The following is a 25,311-nucleotide window of genomic DNA, read 5'->3' on the forward strand; positions in this document are numbered from 1 at the left end:
TGCACAGTGAAACTGACAATATGCAAAATATATAAACATTCTTTTGATCAGAGGCAGGACTTAAACTACTAGCAGATTTGAGTTATTTTTCTTAAAGAAACTAGGAGGATATCTAGAATAACTTCAGTTTCTTTACCTCCAAACACAGGTGTAGAGTCTTGCTCTTGCCCCCTCAGAGATATGATTTATTATTTTTTTTTAAATTTGCTTCCGAGATTAAAATTCAGCCTTATCTGATCTGAGATAAACATCAAGTGAAACTGTACAATCAATCCGACACTTTCATTTAAACCGTTATCGTCTAATCGTGGAAAAATTGAGATCTGCTTCTGCAAAAAGTAGCTGTGGGCATCAAAGGAAAGCCTGTTGTAGTTATGAGATTCTCTATTAATGATAACACGGCCATGTGTTTTTGTAGAAGTGACTGTTCCCTTTCAGACACAAGGGACATATAGAATAGGAAACGTAAAGCATCCTGATATTTGATCTGCTGCTAAGTTCATGTATATATTATCTGTTTTATCTATATGTGTCCTTATTTAGCACCTACAGCATTGACTAGTGTAGTCCACAAGCATTTTAACAGTGATACAGAGACTTTTAGGCTGTTGGGGGAGGTTTTTAGGCCATTTGTATCCATATTAAATTATCAGTGTGGTACTAGAAACCTTTATTTGACCCTATGGGAAGGTAAAAGCTGCAGTTTTGAGTTTCGGTAAATTGACCACTCAGTCCAAACCTCTGAAGAGAGGCTTGGCACTAAAATAACCTCCCTGTGCCTGCTGTGTATGCTGACACATTGTCAGTTATGTAAGACCGCCATGCAAGATGCTGTTGAATCAATAACCGCATTAAAAACACGCTTCACTGTCCCAGTGTTTACATCAGACAGAGATGTAGTTGTCAGGATATAAATGGGTCACTTAGTGTCGCTGAAATGCACAGGACGTGACATTCTCTGTCTTATTTGAAAGCTAATGTGATTAGATATAATTGTAGATTGTATCGTAGGAGGAAGTTTCATTGTTTTTTTAATGTGGAGAAGTCCCTGTGGAATGAAACCTGATGTTTGTGTCAACTCGCTGCTGTTTTGAAGCTTCATAAGGAAATCAGGCAAGGATCTGGCCGTGAAGCAGGCCGGCTATGGAAATGAGAGATTATTATCATTAAGTCGCAACACACACACGCACACACACACACCCATACCTGCTAACACCCTCATACTGTGTCACGCAGGTAAACACTTAGACGCCCACATACTCGCCTTCTCTCTCACCTCCAGCTCTCCATCCATCAGCATACTGTTTTACATGAACATGTTGTAAAATCATGTGTTTTCTGCAGTGCTTCGGCACACTCGGAGCCTCGTGTCACCTTGACAGATATTATAAATCTGCTGTGTTTCAGTTTTTTTGCACCCCTGCTGTGATTTCTAGCATTTTGTTACGGACAAATATCACTGTTCTTCTCCAGTATGACAAAGTTTGAATAGATGCTTGTAAGGAAAGACTTGTTTATTGGGACTTTTCACACTGAAAGGTGATTTAAAGTGCTTTACATGATGCAGTCAAAAAATTAAAAAGGAAATACAGCAATAGCACATTAAAATGCAAACCAAAACATAGAAGCAATTCAAGATGGGAAAGTTAGGAGGCAATTCATATAAATTAAAAGCTTTACTCTGCTATTACCACCACTAATACTACTGTTGTCACTTCTATTACTGATATAACCACGATAACTGGAGCTACTAATACAACTGGTGCTACCTAAATTACTAGTATAGTTTCTACTAATGTTATGAATATTTATTCTAAAATTTTGACCATTAGAAATATTACAACTGATACTATTGTTATTACTACCACAAGTAGAACTACTATTACAACAGCTACTTCAACTTTTACTAGTGCATTAGGAATTTTTCTTGTTTTCACTATTTACTATCTCTTCACTATCTTTTCTACTATTACAGCAACCCATCCTACAGTTCTTGTTCTGCACAATTACACAATTACTGCTGTTACAGCAGTTACTGTAATAGCTATGGCAGTTATTATTACCATATCCACTAATGCTTTCCCTACATTTTCATTCAGCTTCTCTGTCACAAACAACGGTTTAAGAAGTGTTTATCACCGCTGTGTCACAGATAATCTCACTACTGTGTATATACATTTAATGGCTATATAATGTCAATGCTCTCTTCACAAGTCCATCTATATGTATATAGGGTGTAAATTTCATTTTGTTTGAAAGGGTAGAATTATTATTTTAATGTTGCACGTACTTCTGTTTACTTTATTTAATTTTACACTGTAAAAAAAGATAAACAATAGCTACTCAATAAAATTTATGCAAAAGAGTGCACGCAATATTATTAATTAAATCTAACTGCGTTACAAGATGAGTTAATAGCTTAACAGGAAGTGCCTGTCAATTAAAAACAGACTAAATCTATTGTGTTGGATTCATTGATTTAGAATTACATACACATAAAGATTATATTTAATGTGATCTAAATAAGTAGATTATATCTCAAACATTTTTATATTAAAGTTACTTAAACCACTACCTCAAAATCAAGGACGCATTCATATTTAATACATTTTATCAAATATATTAAGTAAAATGAAATGACTACAGAATCATTTTTTTTTACAGTGTACTCCATCTTTTATTTTTAATCTTATACCGTCTATTGCTCTATGCTGCTGTAACATGACAATTTTCTCTTATGGGATTAATAAAGTATCTGTCTATTCATCTATCATCTATCTAAAATCAGAACGGATGAATACAGATTACATTATGTTCACATACAAGGTGTTTAACTTGAATTAGCTCAGCTTTTAAACTTCGACTTAATGTCTTGTAGTTGAATTTGTCTTTATGTGGTGCTCTACGTTGTGTTTGAGACATGGATTGTGCACCGTGTGTTGGCTTCTTCCTTTTCTTGTGTGTGTGACACTTGACTGAGGCTCTCAGCTGCGTGTGGATGGTCTCTTGCTGACCCTTGTGGACTCAGACGGTCTGACTCACAGGATGTAGACTGTGTGTAGAAGCCGGTCATTGGCAGCCTGTTTCAGACAGAATTCGTCCCCCCTTCTGCTATACGTGACAAAAACAACAACAGCCTCTGAGCTTTAAACTACATACTTAAAATGGCATGTTTTTGATGGAAAATTTTGAGCATGTGTTATGAAAGGTCCACTTGGATTTTACCGAAGTCATACAGTATAGAGTTAGACGTCTTAGACAGTGAGATTCTGTTACAGAAAAAGGCTGGACTGGTCAGCCAGCTTGCTGCAGTAGTTTGACAGGCATTGTCAGTGTAATATCTGTAGTTTTAACCCTCTGAAATCTTGGGCTATGATGTCCGTTAAAAAAATCTGTTAAAAAATCTTCACCATGCCATGTTGGTATCAGTTTTTTCAGCGTTACCTCACCTATATGTCCTGATAATTAATGTTTAACTTTGACTTATTTGATAAAAAATTTTGAACCCAAAAGAAACAAAGGAAAACATAAAATCTGATCTTGAAAATGTTTCACACACAGAAATGTACATGTTGCAAATATGAACACAGGTTGCAAATATAACATATAACAAGGTAAAATGAGGATAATCTCTAGTACTATATTTTTATACTAAATATATTTGACATTATCTCCGGTTTTACTTGGCCAAATATCATAAACAAAAATCTGGCATGGAGTTTCAAGCGAGAACTTTAAAAGGAAACTGATGGCAAGACTTAATGTTGCTTCATTTTTATGTCTTCACGTCATGAAGAAGTCATGTGCAGGTGGTTTCATGGACTCCAGGGGGTTAATACAGTGAATATATATTTATCAATCAGCTGCTGGTCAGAGAAGCTGCACCAGCTTGACCAGTCTGTGATGGACATGTACTGACCACAATTACTGGTTTGGGTGGTCACCAGCTCTGGATAAAACAGCATTTTGAGAACATGTTCACAGTGTGTGGTCAACCAGCATCACTCAGAAGCCCAGCTGTGCCCGTCAGCAGATTGGCTTTGTTCTCAAAAACTGGAGGTCATGTCCTCTGTTTCTTCTCTGTGTGTGTCTTTAATGGGCTGATTTGGGTTTTATTAAACTCAGACATTTCGTATTCGATGGTTTTTCTGGCACATGAGTTTATTTCTGGCAGTTTGGTAAACACTGTAAGTAAGAAAGTAGTATTGCATTATTTAGATAGTGGATTTGAAAATTTGCTTTTCCTTGATAGAATTTTATATAAATAAAAATAAAAATGCAAAATTCAGTGAATAATATATGAAAAGATATACACATTTCATGTCAGAAATCATCAGCATTAGAGCATACACTACTAGCTTGTTTTTTCTTTCATCAGAGAAACATGCATGAGGCCACAGACAGTAGCAGGAGCAGTAAAGTGATTTTTCTGCCTGTCACTACAGTAAATTGAGTAAAATATTAACCTCCCTGTGTCAGAAATGTCACTTTCCTCTCTGCAGCTTGATGCATTTCCTGATGTTCCACGTGTTGTCAGCATGGCATTTAGAGCAGATGAGCGTGACCTTTGAACGTTAACATTAAGAGAAAAACTAATTTGAATCTTGCACACAGCTGTAAATAACAAGCACACACCAGCCCGTTACTGTCAGAGTCTAAAAATATGCAGCTTTGCAAAAAAAAAAAATCTTTCGGAGTGTGCAAAAAAACAGAGAGAGAGGGACAGTAAGAGTATAATGAGCTGAACTCTGTACAGAAGGTGTGTGCTTTGTTGACTTTGTCGTGTGCTAGCAACTGATGACATCTCTGTGTGCACATAATGGCTGAACATATAACAGGGACACCTGAAACCACTTGTGTGGCCTCCATTCTGGATATATTATAGGCAAAACCTAACAATATGAGGTCGATTAATTTACAGGTTTTGCGCTTTTTTCCTGAATGTTCACATTTGGCTTTGTTGGCAAGTAAACAAGCCCGCTGCTACTGTGTGCTGTTATCTACTAGATTGTGTGTTTGCAAGACAATAGTTTCCGTGTTAACCACATTTTCTTAACGTATCACAAAAAACAATACAAGTATTACTTCCCAGCCCGAACTAATCATGTCTGTTTAATGCTGTGAGGATTATTTAATTGAGATATGAATATATTTTCCGTCAAATTGATTCTTTCTTAATTTATCAGTTAAATGTTCTATAAAATGTCATAAAATAGTGTAAAATATCCAAAGTGATGTTTTTTTTCATTGATGAAGCCAACAGTCTAAAAACCAAATATCTCATTTCCATCAAGAGATTAAAAAAAACACCTAATATTTAAATTTAGAACCAAAACGTAGGTTTAAACCACTGAATTTTAATCAAAAAATTACATTCACAATATAAATACTTTTGCTGAATTTTCTGTTGAGTCACTTATTCATTAACTGTTTCAGCTCGACAATCAGCTGTTCATAAATATGCTTGTGAAGAGATTTAACCTCCACATGGCTGTTGCATCACTTTACAGAATAAGAGAGACATGGTGTTGAGGTTCAGGGTAGAGGAGTGTGTGGGCTTTATTTGGCTCCACAGATGGCAGAAACACACACACACACACACACACACACACACACACACACACACACACACACACAAAATGTTAAATGTCAGCATGCAGTAATACCGTTGCCTCCCATCACACATCTCCCTGAATAGTAAAGCATGAAACCCACAAACCTTTTCTCAGTTTTGTTTTTCAGAAGTTGACAAAAAAAAAGCTGTTGTTTCACCTGATCGCTGACTAAATATGGCGTGTTTTCAGCAAAGATACATATCAATATTCCTGGAACACATACTATAATATCCCCGCTGCTCATCACCTGTTTATTTATCAGAAACAGTTGGTTAATGAAGGATTCCCCTTTCACAGCTATGACTGTTCCTGTCTGCCAGTCAAACACTGCTGTGCGAGGAAACGATCCGCTAATTTGAGGTAGAGAGATCATGTGCCGAAGCAGTCACTGACGACCTGCTCACTGCCTGCCTCTTATCTGATCTGAAGCTGTGTCATTATTAAAGCACAACTCTGACTCATGAGCCCAAACTGGACTTTCCCATTTTATCATCAATTCTGACCAAAATCCTTTTTAGTTGCATGCTCACACTTTAACTGGGTACAGAAAGTCGTCACAATTGACTAAGTTATTTTTACATGTATGTTTTGTTGTTTTTTTATTGTCTAAAGGAAAAAAATGTTCCCTATAGAGCCATACAGATGCATTATATGGACTGATATAAAGGCAGGCTGGCTAATAATTAACAAGAAAATGCAGCACAAAAATACCAAATATATTATACAATTGAGCAGTAATGCCACAACATAATTTGTTTACCAGAGAGCTGTAAAAGGCCCCATTCACCAACATTGGTTGGTGCTTAAAGCAGGTTGAAGTGCAACACAAGACATGTTGTATGTAGATATGGAAGAAACATTGGCTAGAGAGTCCATGTTAGTACTGTTTCACATGTTTTTATGTACCATCTTACATCCTCGTTAATGTAGTGTTTCTGTGCAACAGAGCAGCCTTGTGCCGGTCCTCGTTTCCTGTATTTCTTTAATGCTTCTGGGCTTCCCGTTAACCCCATAACAACGCTGTGAATTGTGGGTAATTCCCTCAGGCAAAGTCTGCAGAGATGTGGACCCAATAAAAGAAAGAACGACATGTCTGCGAGCAGGGGCTCATCCAGACTTTTTTTTGAGCGTGCAGGCCAAAGTGTGCACAGACGTATAAAGGGCTGGCATGAACTATGTGTATTATGCAAACACACATCAGAATAACACTAATAGTAATAGCAGTGACGATGATGCTTTTGCAAATACAGTTAAAAAAAAAAAAAGACAGAAGATCTGTGTGCTGCTGCAGAACAATCATCCGACCTGCCGTCTTGATTTATTGTTGCACTGCTTTAAATTGCAGAGAAAGCTGCCAGCTGGGAAAAACAAATCAAGAAAGAGTCGAAGCAGTGACATCTACAATTTGAGAAAGGTTTCACGTAAGATAATTTTTTTTTATTTTACAGTCGTGAGTCAGCCAATGAGTGAGGAGACGTGCTGTCAGGACCGACAGAGCTGCCAGAAAACAAGTGTGCTCTTACAGTGAGGCAGTGTTTTATCTTTGCAAGCTCACTTGTTTAAAAATGTGCACTCAGATAATTGCCCTATTGTAGATGTCTGCACTCTCAGCACAAAGCCACCACTGTTTTGATTTTCATGTTTTGAATTCAAGTGAAGGATGGATTGACGAGAGTCTGCGGCTCAATAAAACTCTTTCAGAAACCCGTTGCTTAAACTCAAACCTGCCCGGTGGTCAGCAGTTTGGTCAGAATTGGTCATTATGGTGAAGAAAACGTGCAAAAATATGAATGGAAATGATCGCAATTATAGTTAATCTGAAATGGCTCATTGATATTTAAACTCTTAATGAGAAACACAAATGTCTGAGAATGAGAGAAGTGAAGTTAGGAATGAAAGTTTTTATTTTGAAATGGCCATGCAAATATAAGCAAGTGGTGTGAATCAACTTTCTGGGAGCCTTTGTCTGATCCAAAAACACCATTTCCCGCTTTCACAATGGCACAGCACTTATCTCACTGGTCATGTCTGCACAATACGGCATTATGCGTGTAAAATTCTCTTGTTTGGCACAGTCGCACAGTTATTTCTCTTTGTCAACAAGGCAGCCTATCTACAGTTAATCAGTCAGGAAATTTGATTTCCCACCTTTGTGAAAAGGTGACTCTGAGCTACATTTTACATTGAGTGAGGATGACTTTCTGCTGCCAAGAAAAATTCCTCTTCATGATTAAATTGGGCACTCACTCTGTCAACACATCCAATGGTTTAAACAGGCTCTGACTTACTGGGAGTCCTCTGCCAAAGTGTGAATACTAACCATTCAAATGTTTAATGATTCATATTTTCTCTATATTCCCTTTATTCTTTGTCTCCTCAACATCTGAGAGGAAAGTAAATGTCCTGCTTTTGCTTTAAATGTTGGATATGATTTCAGTTCACAATGCATGAAACCAAATTAGCAAAAAGTCAAACATTTCTTCTCATGTCTCTCTCGTGACAGCTCAGAGAATGTGACTTGCAAATATTTCATAATCTTAAGTTTAACTTGTAGTTACCAAATCACTTGGGTGTATCTGGGTTTATCACATGGGAAACACATAGTACTTCTCTTAAAATAACACAAAATTATGCAATTGATGTGACTGTGAATTTAGTTTGGTCTTTTTAAACACAGATTCACATCTGTGTCATTTTTCACTCTTCATCTTTTTGCTTTGTATCACCCTGTTCATGCTCATACACTCAGTATTTGTGACATTTATGTCTCAGGAGTTTGTTTTTTTTTGCCTTCTGTTGACCATCTTTTTTGCCTTTTTTATTGTTTCCTATCATGTGGAATTTTAGCTCTGAAGTCAAACATATTTTTGAGATATCTGCAAGTATTGATTAATCGATTAATCAATCAAATCAAGTCCAGTTTCAGTGGTATTGTCTCAGTTTTAGATCAAGATCTTGCTGAGGTGTTATGCAACCGTGTCGTCATGCTTATCACCACTCACTCAGTAACTATTTGTTAGTAAATACGCAAGCTCTTCTTTGGAAATGCTTCAATTCTGGAATACAATAGACTGCTAAATCAGCTTTTTGTTTGTTCCTAGGTGGAGCTGCCACTGAGGTTGACCACATTAGAAAATACAGTAAATGCAGGATCATTTTGGGTGCTGACAATGCAGCTGTATCTCTAAACTCATCACGTTGTCCAGTCAAGAATATTCTTTGTCATTGTTATATGTGTAATTGCTATAATTACTTGTAAACTGTGGGAGCAGATTATGGGAAATACAGAGAATTAAAATTAGAATAATAGTACAGACGGTGTGATACACAGCACCTGCTCTTAATTTGTAACTTCAAAGAAAATGAAAGTGTTTAATCAGAAATGCAAGTAAAACTCTCCTTTTTAAGTTATTCTTGTCTTTAGTTGTGTCCTTAAAATATTTTTTTCTTGCAACAGATTTTTACAGTGCATTGACTTGATACCAACCAGCCTCCAATGAAACTTACTTTTAAATTATTTTTCTTAAATGATATAGTTTTCCGTGACTCTGATGCACATACTTGTCTTGCAAAGTTGCTTTTCTGCTTAAAACTGATTAAAATATTCTCAATGCACTGCACAAAAAATGTTTGACTTAAACACACTTATACAGACGTGACTTCATGAGCTTGACAAATTTTAAAAAGGAGTACTCAGTGTCTTATCAACAGTGAGTCTGTGTGCGTGCGTGTGAGACCTCTCCCACTTGTGGTTGTCTTGTCTCCCAGACTGTAGGAGGCTTGCAGTTTCTCACACCAGGACAGCTAGACGTATGCATGCCACCAACATACACACACTCGTGCACACAAACTGCTCTGTGATGTGGAGGCTGATAAACAGACACATGCTGTGAGAAAAGAAAGTGTTAAAGTTTAAGGGCACATCGTGAGCTGAATAGTCAGTTTTCCTCTCACCTCACCAGATAAAATCAACTTCTTACTGTCAGGAGTTGCACCGACATGTTTATTGTGTAAATACATAAAGATGTTTGAGGACTGAGGCTTAAAAAAAAGCTTGTTTTGTGCAAAGATTTAATGTTTCTGCAGTACCTTTTTTTTCACAGTTTTGCCTCTTATTTCTATTGATAACTTAAAGCATGAAGTCTCAGTTTTTGCTCATAAAGAGCAATAAAGCAGATGTGGTGGAGTGATCTGTTTGATAAAAAGTCAAACCCACACTAAAGGTCAGGTTTGATTCTTGCAGCAGCCTTGTATCTGGTTGTATCAAGCGTTAAGTCTTACATTACATGCTGCAGTGAACACATATTAAAATGTAATCTGGATACTAAAGCATTTAAGGGGTTTTTAAAGAATCAACCTGTCGTACTGTTAAGAAATTATATGAAAAACTGAAAAAAATACAAGTGCATTTACTAAAATCTACACTTTGAGTTTGACTTGAACAGAAAATGTGCTTAAATCAGCAGCAACTTTCCTGTTTTGTGAGATGCTTTGCTGGTCAGTGATGCATCAGCCCACGCACAAACGAAATTAAGGATGATAGGAATGGGACGAACCTGCTGATCAGATGTCTACAAGTCAGACTCCAGACTTATCGGAGGTCACTGGAGGCTGAGCTGCAGCTTGTTCTGCATCATTTAGGCCATCAATCATACAGTGAACACCTGGTGATGTTTAACCGCCCTGCTGAGGGACTAGAGAGGTCTTTTGTTTCTGCAGTGGTCACATTACTTTAAGATTTTTACTTTAATCTGTATGTGAATGCAGTAGTACAGTCATGGTGGGAAAAGCTGATCCAACTTTGATCATGGTATCTTCTTATATCTGAACACTTTAATGTTGATTAAACTTTTGATCAAACAGAGCTCGATATGTTGTGAAGTAGCGTGGGATCATATGACTTGTTGTCTTTACCACATGTCTAATTGCAGACAGCTTCTCGCAGTCATCGTTGAGAATGTTTTTGCCTGGAGCCAATTATCCATAGAGGGCCCCTCCAAATCGACTAGGTGATTTAAAAACACTGATTTTTATTGTTAAACGGCTTTATTCACACCCTGTTGGGCTCATTGGCCGAGGGGCTGCGAGCCGAGCGCCTGCAGTGTTTGCTCAGCTTGTAATTTTGATTACATCAGATCCTGACATCCAGTGACTAAAATACTAAAAATCTAAATCATGTCTGGTAATAATGTGGTTTTCAACTGGATAAAAAGTACATTTTGGCAGACACCTACAATGCTGATGCATGCACAAAGGGGATATGATACCATTAACAGCGACCAAATGAACAGTAATGGACTGTACATTTATTCAAATTATGGGTTTGAATTTGATTTGAAGTGCACAATCTAACAAAATACGTTACATAGGTCTCTTTGTTTTTAGATATTTTAATAATAAACTATATATTATACATGTAAAAGGCTGCCTCGATCTGTTTTCATTCTTTGCAAAACGAATCCTGTCACTTTCTGTGAATGCCTTCTAGGAAAAATGGTCTGAAAGCTTGTATTGTTATCTCAAAATTTAAACAATATCATGCCCTCCCCCCCTCTTGTTTACAGCTGTTTTTTTTAACCACGTATTCAAGTGTTCTTAGTTCTCTTTGAGCATAACACAACCCTTACATTTAGTCTTGAATTATGTTGTACTCAAGGACTTTGTTTACTGTTGGAATAGCTTATGTCTGTAACCATGTGTGTATTGTTGGCATCAAGGCGCCAAAAGAGACACAAAAACATTTTCTGGATATTTGTGCATCAAGTATATTAATATTTTTTTCCTGTGTATTTAGGACATTATGTACTATGTCATGTTCTACTATGTTTATGATGTTTTCACATGGTTGGCACACATTTCAATGGAGTCTTGTTCTGCTTGTTTTCTCCCTTTGTTGACTGTTGCTGGGAGAGTCACACATTGAAATGAGGTGTGTGGTGTGGGAAACTGTCTGTGACTTCAGTCGGTAGTGAACTGCTCAGATTGTCAGACAATTTCTGTACATACAAATATAAACAACACCAGATGTACTGGAAATTCAGCATCCCTGAAAATTCCCAGAATGCACCGTGAAATGCTTTTGAGCATCTTTACTCTTTCGATAGTGGTTTCGCAAACTTTTGTTGACTTCCTCTCGTCTACTTCCCCTCGGAAGATCCCTTGTCCCCATAAGTGACGTTCCAATACAAGTAGATATCTGTAACATATTCTCTATGACACAATATAATGTATGTGTGAGCAGATATAAGGACATTTTTTACGTCTTAAATAATGCATAGTGTCAATTAAGACATATGTTAGAGCATTAAAACCTTGTGTCACTATGTCTTTATTTATTATCTTATTATACACCAGTGTCAGCGCTGTTAGATGGGAAATGTTAAACTATCGCACCAGAGGATTGTTATTATCATATTTTGAGGAACATTATTGTGAGTCAGAACATCAAGAACAAATTGGTGAAAAATATGTAATTTTATTAAATTAATTTTATATAACATTTTGACATGACTCCAGATCTTACATTACTCTGTCATTTTGTGTTTCTTTGTAGTTGTTTTGTGTCTATTATCGTATTTTTCTGTCTCTTTGTAGTTGTTTTGTGTCTCTTTTGTAGTTGATTTGTGTCTCTTATGGTCTTTTTGTGTCTCTTGTTTTGCATCTCTCGTAGTTTTTATGTGTCTTTTTGTAGTTGTTTTGTGTCTCTTATAGGTTTTTTGTGTCTCTTTGTAGTTGTTTTATGTCTCTTATGGTGTTTTTGTCTCTCTTTGTTGTTGTTTTGCCCCCTATTTGTAGTTATTTATGACTTTCGCAGATACTTTGTGGTCGTTTTGCATCTCTTAGTGGTCGGTACATGCCTCATCGAGTGACATTTTGCAGGTAAAGGCCGGGCTGGGTCCCGAGAGGGCCCTAGGCCCTGTGCCCGCTGGGGCCCTTCAAGTCATCCATGAACACAACGCTCAACAGTTATTTACACACTTTGCATTGCATCAGAGTAAGCATCATGTGTTTGGGGTAAAGCGGCTTGCTCAATGGCATCATGATGGCAGATTTGAGGCGGGGGTTAGGATTACTCACTCACTTTCTCCACATAGTTTTTTACACGCTCAACTTTCTCCTCGTCTTCTTTTTACGGCAGCTGCAGTGATGCAGGACGAGTTATTAGTCACAACGAGTACAGTTCAAACCACTTGATTTAGTCTTTAATACCACATGATTCAGAGCTCACGCAAATCCATTCATGCACATTTACTGCATGAATTGATTTGTATAACCATTTTAAAAACAATACAGCCGACTTACAAAACACACCAAAAAGTCTTAAATCCAAACACACAGAAGATGAAATGTATATACTATTCATGGCTGGGTAGTTAAATTCAGTTATTGTGGAGGTGTTTGAGTTATAATTGGATGTCTCCTCAACACTTTCAACAGATGGTGCTGTCGTTTTCACATCTCACTTCAAAATGGAGACGTTGGTTTGTAGGCCACATCTCTCCTACGGACTTTTGTTTTGTCTCTGTACAGCCTCCCACATTTCTCTGCTCTGTCAACTGAGCTGTTATTTGCAGCAGGTCTACACGCACCACAATTTAACCAACATGTCTTTCTTTTTTCTCCCTCTTTCCTTTTTTTCATGTCTCTCTCTTTCACTTTTCTCTTGTTGTTTCGGCTTCAAAACACTCAGAAGTACACCAAAGAGACAAAAGAAGAATTTTCTATTTGTCTGCTCACAGTGAAACTGAATTAAAAAGAGAACTACTTTGATCGATGATGCATTAAAGGTGACAATGATTCAGACTGAACCCACGATTTGGAAACTAACACTTAATAGTGAAATTTAAACTATGACTGGTAAATATAACACATGATTTATGACAACTCATTTAAAAAAAAAATCAAAAGCCTCCCACATTTCTTTACTGTATAGTTTTTACCTGTTAATAATAATTTAACACAACCTTTTTTTTAACCTTACTTTCATTTTTTTTTCAGCCTATCTTTTTACCTAAAAATATTAGTCCTATAAAAATGAAGGACATTAAATTTTAGCTCATACTCTCAACCTGAATCCAAACAAAAATAAGAACAATTTTAAGGTTTTTATTTATTTGAATGCAGAAATGAATAGACAATCAAGACATCAAATTGCTTTTATGTGTGTAAAGTCTTTTCTGCTTTTAATTCCTTCCTTCTGTGTCTTGAGCTTCTTTCTTGCCCTTCTTTCTTTCATTTTCTTCACTCTTTCAACTTAAAAATATCAGCGGCACAGAAAGAGGAAAAGCAGATTCGGCTCCTCTCCCCACCGCTCTCTCATCCTCTCAGCTTCCTTTTCACTTTTTGAACACACACAGCGCGCCTGATCGCATCAAAGCCCAGCCTCGACGTCTTCTCCTTTGCTCTCTGACTAATTTTGATAGTAAAATATGCCGAGTAAAGCTGATATGAGTCCTTGCTGTATTTTTAGGCGACTCGGTCGTACCGGATTATGTCATGTTTTTCAGGTTTAGTTGAGAAATAGGTCGGTGGGATGATCGTCTCCAGCGACAGCTGTTTACATCCCACAGAGACAAACCCAGGCTCTGCTGTCTGGGGAAAAATTGTCCACCTTAGTTCTGATTTGACTTTGTGTTTCCTGTTTTAGTCGGACTCTAGAAAATTGTAGTCGGCTGGTTGGTGTTTGGTCACAGGCCCCTGAATGTTGCTTCACGGTCTCCACGTGTTAACAACAGAGTCAAACTGTTGATGTTGGTGTAGAAAAGAGTGCTAAGTAATTATTTGAACCTTGACTTGTGCTCAGAGTGTGGTTCGTTTGCTTCGGGTTTGTGTTTTTTAATAAATAAAACTACCAGTAATAGTGAAACTCTGAATCAGAATGAAAAAGACTTTGATCGATGATCCTTTAAAGGTGACATATAAAGTCTTGAGTCGTGGGTGGAGTGGTGTTAAATGTTGGCAAACGGTTATTTGCTTTTTTAGTTACAAACACACTTCTGAAAGTTTGCTGCTGCAGAGATATTACTTACTAATTAATGCTCAATAGGCTGAAATATTTTTACCATCTTAAAAAAAATATTTATGGGATTATATAATTCCCTTCTGACATTTAAATTGTGTGAATGTGATGTGGGTTATTTAATTTCAAGCTTGTTTTTAAAATTAAACTGACAACTAAATTAAACAATATACAATTAATACAATATGAGCATTGCAACACTCTTGAATTGTTTGTATAAAATGATTGGTCATATTGAAAGTGAAGCAGATACTGAGACTCTATCGTGACATTTATTCGTGTCAAATTTGTTTTTCAAGATGAGTTTCAACATATTGCTGCTGCTCAAACTAACACATATATAAGCTCCAATCTGTGAGTGTATTCTGTTTTAATTTGTGTCAGACTTGTTTTCTTCTTATAAATAAATCCATAAGTCATACTGAAACTATGATGCTTTGGAGTGATAATATTACCAGAGCACCAGGGGAAATTTGCCTTGTGAAATGTTCGGTTCTCTGACAACCCACTCAGTTTCGACTGGAAAAAAAAAATCTTTTAACCTTTTCAGCAACGACAAATGCATGTTTAAAAAAAAGAAGTAGAAATGAAAAAAAAAGTTGAAATGAGGGTAGCTGAATATTATCAGGGTGGTGTGTTTATTCACTGTTTCACTGTAACAGCTCAAAGTAAAAATCCTGCTGTTGGGTGTGATCATGCAGCAGACTCAGTCATCTAAATACAAAAATTGACTCACTTTTTGTATTTCTCGAGTGTTTGCAGATTTATTATATATTCTATTTCCCATATCCTGTCATATGTGCCTGTTTCATTACTTCTTTCTTGTTTGTGACTGAGATAAGCAGTTTCAAAATGAGACTTGCAATATTTTGCAGCGTGCCCGGCACCGTACGATGTTGACAATATTCATTTTTACCGATGACCCACTTGTGATCGTAGTTGCACTTTAATTCATAATTCTGATGGTTTTTTAGAGGAGGTTTTGGTCTCGATTTGACTGTGGGTGTGTTGACTAAATTTGCTTCTGCTGATGACTCAAATGCAGTTCAACAATTTAATCACTGAAAAAAAAAAAAGTGAATTTTAACAAAGAACCTATAATTATTTCGACGTACTTTCTTTTATATCTATGTCTATATAATAAAGTTAATGGTAAATTTTATTTTTCACTCTGCTGATGAGACATTGCTGCTTAATTAACTAATTATTGTCTTCAGAGTGTTGTTTGGAAATGCTTGCATGCACAGGTTGGTTAAAGATATGAAATGTCAGACTGTATGTTCAGTCTTCCTGATCTAAAAAGAGACAATCAGTAAATATAAACATGTTTATGGTTTCAGTCAGGCTGTGTTGCATGCTCAGAGTCCGTGGGTGGCATCACTTTGTTGCCATCAGCGACTGTTGACTGAATAATCACCTCACTAACTTGTTCCACGTGTTTGTGTGTGTGTGTGTGTGTGTGTGTGTTTGTGTATTTACAAAGAAACTTTTCTGTATTGATCTGTGTGTATATTTCAGTTTGTGCATGAATATATATAATGTGTGTGTGTGTGTGTATATGCTGTACTGAACACAGATCTTTGTGTGTTTTTGCATATGTAGTTGCTGCTTTTTGGGTCCTGTGAGTGTGTTTGTGCATTTAAACATTTGTATGTATTTTTTATGTGTGCCAACATATTTACTATCACGCACACACACGCACACACACACACACACACACACACACACACACACACACACACACACACACACACACACACACACACACACACACACACACACACACACACACACACACACACACACACACACACACACACACACACACACACACACACACACACACACACACACACACATACATAGATATATAGTTACAAGTACTTACAAAAAACATACACATGTATTAGTATCTGTTTGTGTTTCTATTTTGTGTTTACATCTTTGTCTGTGTGTGTGTGTGTGTGTGTGTGTGTGTGTGTATTTATGTGCTAATTACACATATTAATAATACAAATTATACAGCAGTGTGTGAACATACTGTATGTCTACTTAAATGTTTGTGTGTGATCCTAAGAGTGTACAGTATTTGTTCAGGTGCAAATGTACATGTATATGTATTTTTTCTGTGTGTGTGTGTGTCTCTTCATGTTCTATATGTGTAAATGGTTTTACCTTACCTACCTAGTGTGTTTACCTTCACCATGTGTATGTGTATGTGTGTGTTTGTTTGTGTACAGTTTTCATGGGTATTTATTTGTGTTTGTATGTGTATGTAATTATTGCACATATTCTGTGGTTGTCTGAATGAATGTCTGCTTGCATGTGTGTTTTGTGAATGTGTCCATTTATTTCTGACTGTACATGTCGTTTTATTTGTGTGTGTGTGTGTGTGTGTGTGTGTGTGTACAGATCAGTATGTACATATTTTTGTCTACTTGTGAATGTGTACATTTCTTTTTACATTTTTGTACATTTTTGACTGTGTGTGTGTGTGTGTGTGTGTGTGTAAAGTATATTTCTGTATGTGCACCATTATGTGTACATGTACATATTTTTTGTCAGTGTGTGTTTACATAACACATGTGTGTGCATGCAGACATGTGTTTATTTCTGTCTGTGCCTTTGGTTCTATACGTGTGTTTATCTGCAGATACAGATGGGTGACAAATGAAAGGAAAAATGCTGCATAAATGAGTAGAGAAGCTGATGCAGTAAAACTTGTGGGTTAAGTGTGTACTGTACCTTGGACCAGTAACTCACTGCTTTATTATTATTTTCTTTATACTTATTTTAACTTCCTGAACTGATACAGGGTTATGTTGACCCAGTGTCAGGTGTGACAAGCTAAGATTTTAGCTTTTAAACTGTCAGAGTTATATTTACCTGATCAAACAATGTGCATATGACTTTAAATACTTATATTAAAGTCAAATTATAGCATTTTGAAACCATACCAAATGCAGGTTCTTCCATACAGAGCATGCAGGGTCATCAACTGTTTTGATGAGTACAACAAATGATGATGGTTTTCACACTTATCAGATCTTACTCAGATCTCAACCCCGTTAGATCCCTCTACGAGCCAAATAATAGAATATCTTTTGGAAAAATCTTGTTAATCTCTTCAGGAGAGTTTGTAGAATTGATGCCAAGCAGCATTGATGTTGTTCTGGAGCCTCGTAGTGGCCCAACGTCTTAATAATTCACATCGATTTTTCCTTTATTTTGCCATCCATATGCATAGGCACTGTAGATCTGTGTGTTCAGTATTTGTCACAATATGCAATGTCCTTACTTACACGAGTGTGTATTTATATGCATACATCTGTTTTCACTGTCCTTGTCACTATATGCCATGTGCTAACATGTAGCTTCTTTGTTTGAGTGTGTGTGTGTGTGCAGTACTGTGTATGTATGTATGTATTTGCATGCACGTGGACGTGTGAAAGAGCTTGTTCCCTCTTCTGGCTGCATACCGTCCGTCCCAGCTGACATTTACACATTCAAATCAGCCGTTTATCATTTGAGGCACATGACAAGATTTCATTCTTTGTTCGTGATGATCACTTGCATTGCTCCAGCACACAGAGACGCTGTTTCACGTTGTAAGACTCAGTCAACACAGATGCCGTGCTCTGTTGACGTCAAGTAAAAAGCCTCACATCTCCCAGAAGTAAACTTTTCAGGAACTAAGATGCACAGCTTTGTTTTTAGCTTTCACCACCATGTTGTGACTTTTTTAATTATTGTAATTTCATATATGCTCTTTGAAAGTCAGTTCGTATTAATATTTTTTATGTTTGGGGTCCTGGAGCCTTCTATAACCATTACTTTTATTAAAATTGCTCATACACATTATTTAAAGCGATAAGATATTTCAGAATCTGCTACGGATCGGCATTACTTCTGTTTGGGGTTTGAGGGACTATTTGGATTTCTATAATTGGAGTTTTATAATATCTACAACATGCATTTCAAAGCATACTGTTCATTTGAATGTCTTTTTGGCAGATATTAATGTAAATGTTTCACAAAAACCCCACATAACATGTATAGCATTAAATTAACCCTATGTGGTGTAATAATAAAAAAAACACTCTTTTCCCTAATTTGTCAGAGGGAGCAGTTACCTCTTCAATACTTTTGTACATATTTGATTTTAATAAGGTCAGAAGAAAAGAAAAAAACACTACTAATTGCAAAATGAACCACATATTATTTCTACACATGCAACAGTGAGGCTGCAGGTCCCCAAACAAGGAGGAAGTAATGCTGGTGACAACAAAACACAACAGTTAAAATCTCTTTGGGTTAAAAAAGGTCATTTGCACTTCTCTGTGTGTTTTTCCTAAACTGTAATCTCTACAACACACTGAACAACGTGTCAGCTTTTATCATATTATGGATCATTTTGTTTTCCTTCTAATTTATAGTTTTTCAAAAGGAAAACTATATCTGCTTTGGTTCTTATATTACAGTTTATGGCTGTTTTCTGCCAAGGCATAAAACCTCAATCTAATCTGTGACCTAATGATGATATATCACTGTTTCTTGTACAACTTTGTCCTCTTCTATATGGACTAAAATCATTTTCTGTTACTCTAATAGCCACTTCCGCAAAGGTGGAAATAACTACTTTCACACTGTTGCAGTAAATCAGTTTCTTGGGAAACATTTTAATTTAACTTTTCTTTTTCCTGTTCCATGTTTTGTTTGATCTTCACAACCAGCATGTTTACTTTCACATTAGTTAAATATACTATAGTTTATTAGAATATAATATATACATGCTTTAGTAGAACGCAGTCCTCTTTCCACACTTATCAGCACATAATTTGACCAGCTATATATTTACTACCTCATGTCAGCATGTTATCTTGTTGTTGTACAGTAGAAACAATCATAAGCTGTGACCTGACAGGCTGTGAGATTTTCTAATTAAATCATCTTCTTGTTTAGGATGTATTCATTTATAAATATGTTACAGTGTAATAACTTGTCAGAAGTGGAATATGTCGGACTAATATTCACCAACAGCACTTTAATATTTTTTACTTAAGCTTGTATCCAAATTAACTCACTCAGTCACTATTTACAGAACTCTTCACAGCAATCAAGGTTACACAAGTTAACACACCCACGGAGGCTGTGTGTGTGATCAGACGTAGAAATGGCAGTAAATTTTAGATTGTTGACATAAAAGGATGTAAAGTGGCTCTGGCGCTATATTATTGCCTTGTTGACAGGTGACAGTGTCACACAGGGACAGATATTTTGTTTCAGCTAAGGTGATTATTATTGTGTGGAAAAACATTATGTAATTATTTGAGGTTATGACTAAATATTCATGATGCACAACTCTTTGATCCTGGTAGGAAAAAAATATTGTAAATTGTTTTTTTTTCCTGACAATTGATATTTACTTTTCACATATTATACAGACAAAGTGCTGCCTAAACCTGACCTGGTTTACACTATTCACTCCTCCGAGGACAGGAAGCAAAATGATGATGTTTTACAATCAATTTAGTCTGTTTGAATATCTGTTGAATACTTTTTTAACAAGAGTATAAAAAGGGAACATACATCAAAACTCAATGTCTCACTCAAACAACCTTGTTTTACAGTAAATAATGATTTCATATTGTTTTCTATGCTGTGCCTTGCACTATTTTTGTATTTACACATGCATTATATAAATAGTGTTGCTTTTGTGTTGGGGAGGACTCTCATTTCATTTCCATCTGTCAGGACGTCTTATAAGGACAGCAGCTGTTCTTTTGTAACTGATCACGTGTGCAAATACTGTACAGCACGTGCAAAGTGCGTCACACAAGTCTCATTAAGATATTAGTGCAGCTTTCACCTCGTGCTTTTATTATCTGCATGTTTTTTTGAACATTTTTTATGTTGGCTATTAACAGTTCTGTTTCGGCAGTCCACGAGGGTTATACTCATTAAAGTATATGTGTTTTTTTATTAATAGGAAGCTGAATTGGAGCTTTGTTTTAGTACAACACAAGAAACAACAAATCATCATACTTGACATTTTTGCGCAGGAAACCCAATTGAAGGGACCAATAATTGCCTGGTTAATTGTTTTGTTCTTTGAATTTGTTGTTATTTATTGGAAAGAACTCTTATGTTCATTAGTTACATAAAATGCCTGTAAATTTACCATTAGTGTGACAGTGTGTGGGAGGATTTCTTGTATCTTTGATTCATTATTCTCCTACAGATAAGATGATTTTTCAAACCAAAATTTTCTTGAGTTTAATTGGCTGTGCAGGTTGGCACTAATTTGCTAAATTATAACTGCAGATGGAGTAAAAAATAAAATGTGCAGTTGTCTGCAAACATGTTATTTTTCTTAATTTACTGATGAAAAAGAGAACCCCACAAATTTAAAAACCTCGTCACTTTGCTAGTCATTAGAAGTACTACACAGTTGTGTTATGGCTTCTGTGGCTCTGACGGAGCTGTGCCAAAACTGAGAAAACAACCCTGTAATGGAGGGTTTGTCTCAACACACACACACACACACGGTATTTTTAAGTAGGGCAGAACAGGGACAGTTGTAACACTTTTTGTAATTAAAAAAACCCCCATTTGAACCAAAATATTTAAGTGGTTTTATGAAAAATGTACAGGTTGCAAAATTGATTTTAATGCAGTCACACCACTATATTTTAGACTTTACAGGTCTGAAATCTACATAATTAATAAATCAAATAATTCAAGATATTATGACAATTCATTTCTTTAAAAAAAAAACAACAACAACCGTTTTTACACCAGACAACATGATAAAAATAGAGGAAGCTGTCATAATGCAAAAAAAATATCTAATGGGTAGAAAACACATCCTCAAAAAGTGCCTACTTGTGTGTCATATTTACATTACTGTTAATTGTTGTGCGTGCTATAAACTGGTGTGAACTGGTAAATTATTTCTTCTGAATATCGCTTAAAGTGGTTTTGGGAAAAGTTTGCATCACGTGTGGGTAAAGTGGACTGCTTGTTGGTATTTTTTCCGACATGGGTGTGTTGGTATCAGAACAGCCTGTGATGGTATGAAGAGAACTGGATATAACTTTGGGCCCTGTGCGAGTTGCTCAGCGGACCATGAAACAAAATGTGTATACAATTACTGTAATCTTCCTGATCTATGGGCCCGCAGAGCAAGCGACTAGTGTTTTATTTCACATGAAAGGAGGAAGAGAAATAACTCTGAGGACAGTGATTTAGCCTATTTAGGTGTTCATACTGGAAAGCGATGGACCGGGAAGTTGTAATTCCATTCAATTCCACTTTTAATGTAAGTTGTATGATGGGAGATGTAGGATCAAGTGTTTTTGGAGCCTGGCCCATGACTAAAAGTTAAAATATTACAGCTTCTGTTGATTCTTTTGATCGGTTTCTCACAAGTGTGCAAATAGTTACACATCACAGTAAATCTCTGGAGCACCTTAAAGTTAAAATATGTGGATATTTTATAAAATGGCACAAAATGTAACCTTGACTTATCTTATTGAAAGTGTTTGGGCTTTCAAAACAGAAAGATGCTATAAAATTTTGTCAGTGAGCTCATTTAATTTTCTCTGTTGTATTTTAGCTGTTGTGAGTGAGTCCAAAGTTTCCTGATGATAATATTGCTGTCAGCACATCTAGGTGTAAACAAAGACATGAGCAGTGTACAGATAAGAAGCATTGCTCTGACTCGTAAGTGATGTTCCTGCAGGTTCCCAGGAATATTAGTCACATCTGTAGCTTAGTCACAGTGAGTGAGTACCGGCTCATCACTGCTCGCTGCTGTTCTGTTATTGTAGACACTGTCAGTGACCTGCATAGGAACGCCAGCTGAATGTAAATATGTTACAGTGGGCCATGTACTGAGAATTGAAACACATTGATTCTGGATTTTCCCTGTGCTCCGCCGCCTCAGCAGCTCACTGATATTGAACCTCTCACTTCCTTTTTGATGCAGCTTTGTTTACCAGCCAACATGCTATTTGACTGGAGGCCTCTCTGCACGCTCACAGCCTCAGCTTACTGTCGAGAAGGATGTGTCCTCCCCATCTGAAACAACACACACTGTTCAGTGCAACATTTGACATAGTAGTACAGTGATAATGTTACAACTTTATGTTTCTCTGATCATCCGTGTGACAGAGTTTTACCTGAATCTACACAAACCAAGCTTACTGTCAGATGTTATACACCAAGTTCACATTAGAAATAATAACTTTAACTGGCTGTAGACGGTGTTGTGCTTATTAGTCACGTCTGTAGTATGAAAAGTAGAACATCCAGTTAAAATGATACACTGGTGGAGACGGAAGTCCACTGTCTGATAGCACGAATAAGACAGCAGTTGAATCAGTCAGTTCTTTTTCTTCTGACACTAATTTATCAGTTTGTTCTGAAAAGTTGCGACAGTATAACATCGTTAACATAGAGTTTTGCTTTTTAAATCAAGAGGTGATGCATTGTAAAATCTTGACTTCATCCCATCTCTATTTTTATTAAAAGAAAGGAGATATTCCAGTAAAACAGCAGCAAAAGTGTACAGCAAAAATGAGAGAAGAAGCAATAAAATAACAATAGTAAACAAGAGATGAGATATCCTATTTTGTACAAAAATCAAAGTGTAAATCATCAAGTTATGGTTTTATTGTGGGTTATGTACAGTTTTTTTTCAATATTTACCTTTGGGCACAGCAATGTTAGCAGTGTTTATAGGCTACTTGCTAATCACTTCATTGCTTAATATACAGCTGAGTCATGCTGACTTCTGGAAGAGGGTTCATAGTTGGAGAATGTGTGAATTATGTGCCATTTTCCACCTGTGGGTGTCTAGTTTGGAGTAATGTATATCTCGTGTTGATGCTGTGAAATGTATAGCTAACAGGAGCTCATGTTGACACAAAATGAGAAATAGCAACAAGGAACGCCTTTAAAAAAAAAAAAAAAAGTAATATACGTCTGTGGTATATTCTTCCTCTGTGAGGCTTTTTTTGTGTGGAAGCTGTGTCAGAATAGTTGTTTGGTCATTAGTGAAGCTGTACTTTGTGTTCTTGTTTCATTGGAATCATTATATCATGATGCACTGAACAACAGGAGATACCTGACTGGTTCATTCCTCAGTCAAATTCTGGTTAGAATAACAACAGATAACGCAGCTCTCCGGCTCCATGTGCTGTGACTCATATTAAATCAGATTCCTTGCCGCCTTTGGACAAAGTGAGTGTTTATGTGCCCAAACAGGTTTTACAGGATGGAAATTAGCGTCATGTTCCAAAATTTCTGTGTGAAAGGTCAATGAAATGACTTTTTGATGAACTTGTGCCCCCACACTGTGATCACAGCGGAGCCGACAGTTTCCTAATGAACACCACACAGGGTTCATTAAAGAATCTGCTTGAATCATAAAGTTGGTCCACTTTGATGTCAAGTCTTTCTGCTCCATTTACAGTCAGCTTAGTCTCATCCAAACCAAACAACTGACAAAAGAACCCCCCTCAAAAGTGCTCAACTCTTCCTGGAAAATGTTTATAAACCCCAAGGTGACGTCTTTAATATCTCACCAACAGTTCAAGACTCAAAGATAGTTTACAGTTAATGAATGAATGAACAGTTAATGAAGCTACTTAATTACAGCTACTGCTCCTGTTATTGCTCCTCACACAATCAGCTTTTTTGCAGTTTTACCAGGGGTTTGCTGGAAGAATGTGTTATAGAGAACATTTAGCTGTTTGGTTGATAATGGCTGCTTGTTAAACCACAGTGTCTCGTTTTCCCTTTCCACAAGAAGAAACGCTGGTTGAGGCTTTGGAGTTTAAAGGCACCTGTGACAGAGTAGTCCTGAAAGACAAACATAATTACTTTCTGTTGAGTAATAAGTAAAGTAATATAATAACTTTTACAATGAGTACTTGTTTACATATCTCTATCTATCCCAGCACTGATTATTACCTTAACCTAACCTAACATTATTCAGGCCAAGGACCCCTTCGCTGTTAGACAGATGGAGTAGGGGACCTCCTATTATATATTGTACAGAACAGTGTTGCATATTAGATTAGTGGACCGACAATAACAACGTCATAATCAATGTTTTTGTTTTGCTTTTTTACAAATAGGCCAAGTTATCAGGCTAATTTTGGCTTTATATCAATGTGTATTTTCAGACATAATTTAATAAAAAAAATCAATTTTGCAGTGACACTGAGGACGCACTACGCGTTGCAGACCCCCTTTTGATAGCCCAGCATTTAAATTAATCTAATTTTATATTTCTGTTTTGAGGGCATTTGTATAAGAAAAGCCTCACATCACCCTCAGTCACCCTGCAGCTCTGTGGAAACCTGCTTTTTATTTGAAATAGGATTTAGTGTTGCAGTATTTGAATTTGTTCAGTCGTCATGGGTTAAATCTTGTAGAAGTTTGGGCCAAAGGCTAACTGAGGTCCTCATTACTGTAGCTGTGATATACAGTGTGTGCAGACAGGGAACCTCAGGCAAAATTACTGCTTCATCACCTGACTGTCTGTTCACAACCACGTGGGAAGAAGAAAGAGAGAGAGAAGGGGAGGAAGAATGAGACGGAATAGAAGATGAAAACTTGAAATTCAAGACTGGTTTAGTACAATTGCATGTCAGTCTGTTTGTTTGG

At 36.6% G+C, this 25,311-nt stretch overlaps 1 long non-coding RNA gene across 3 annotated transcripts in view; it reads left to right on the plus strand.

Moving 5' to 3' along the window:
* The window catches only part of LOC131993356 (uncharacterized), an 83,157-nt gene that overhangs the window by 40,467 nt on the left and 17,379 nt on the right, over positions 1–25,311 (plus strand). The gene's annotated exons all lie outside the window — the stretch shown is intronic.

Source organism: Centropristis striata, chromosome 20 (genome assembly GCF_030273125.1).
Source record: "Centropristis striata isolate RG_2023a ecotype Rhode Island chromosome 20, C.striata_1.0, whole genome shotgun sequence".
In the NCBI taxonomy this organism is placed as follows: domain Eukaryota; kingdom Metazoa; phylum Chordata; class Actinopteri; order Perciformes; family Serranidae; genus Centropristis; species Centropristis striata.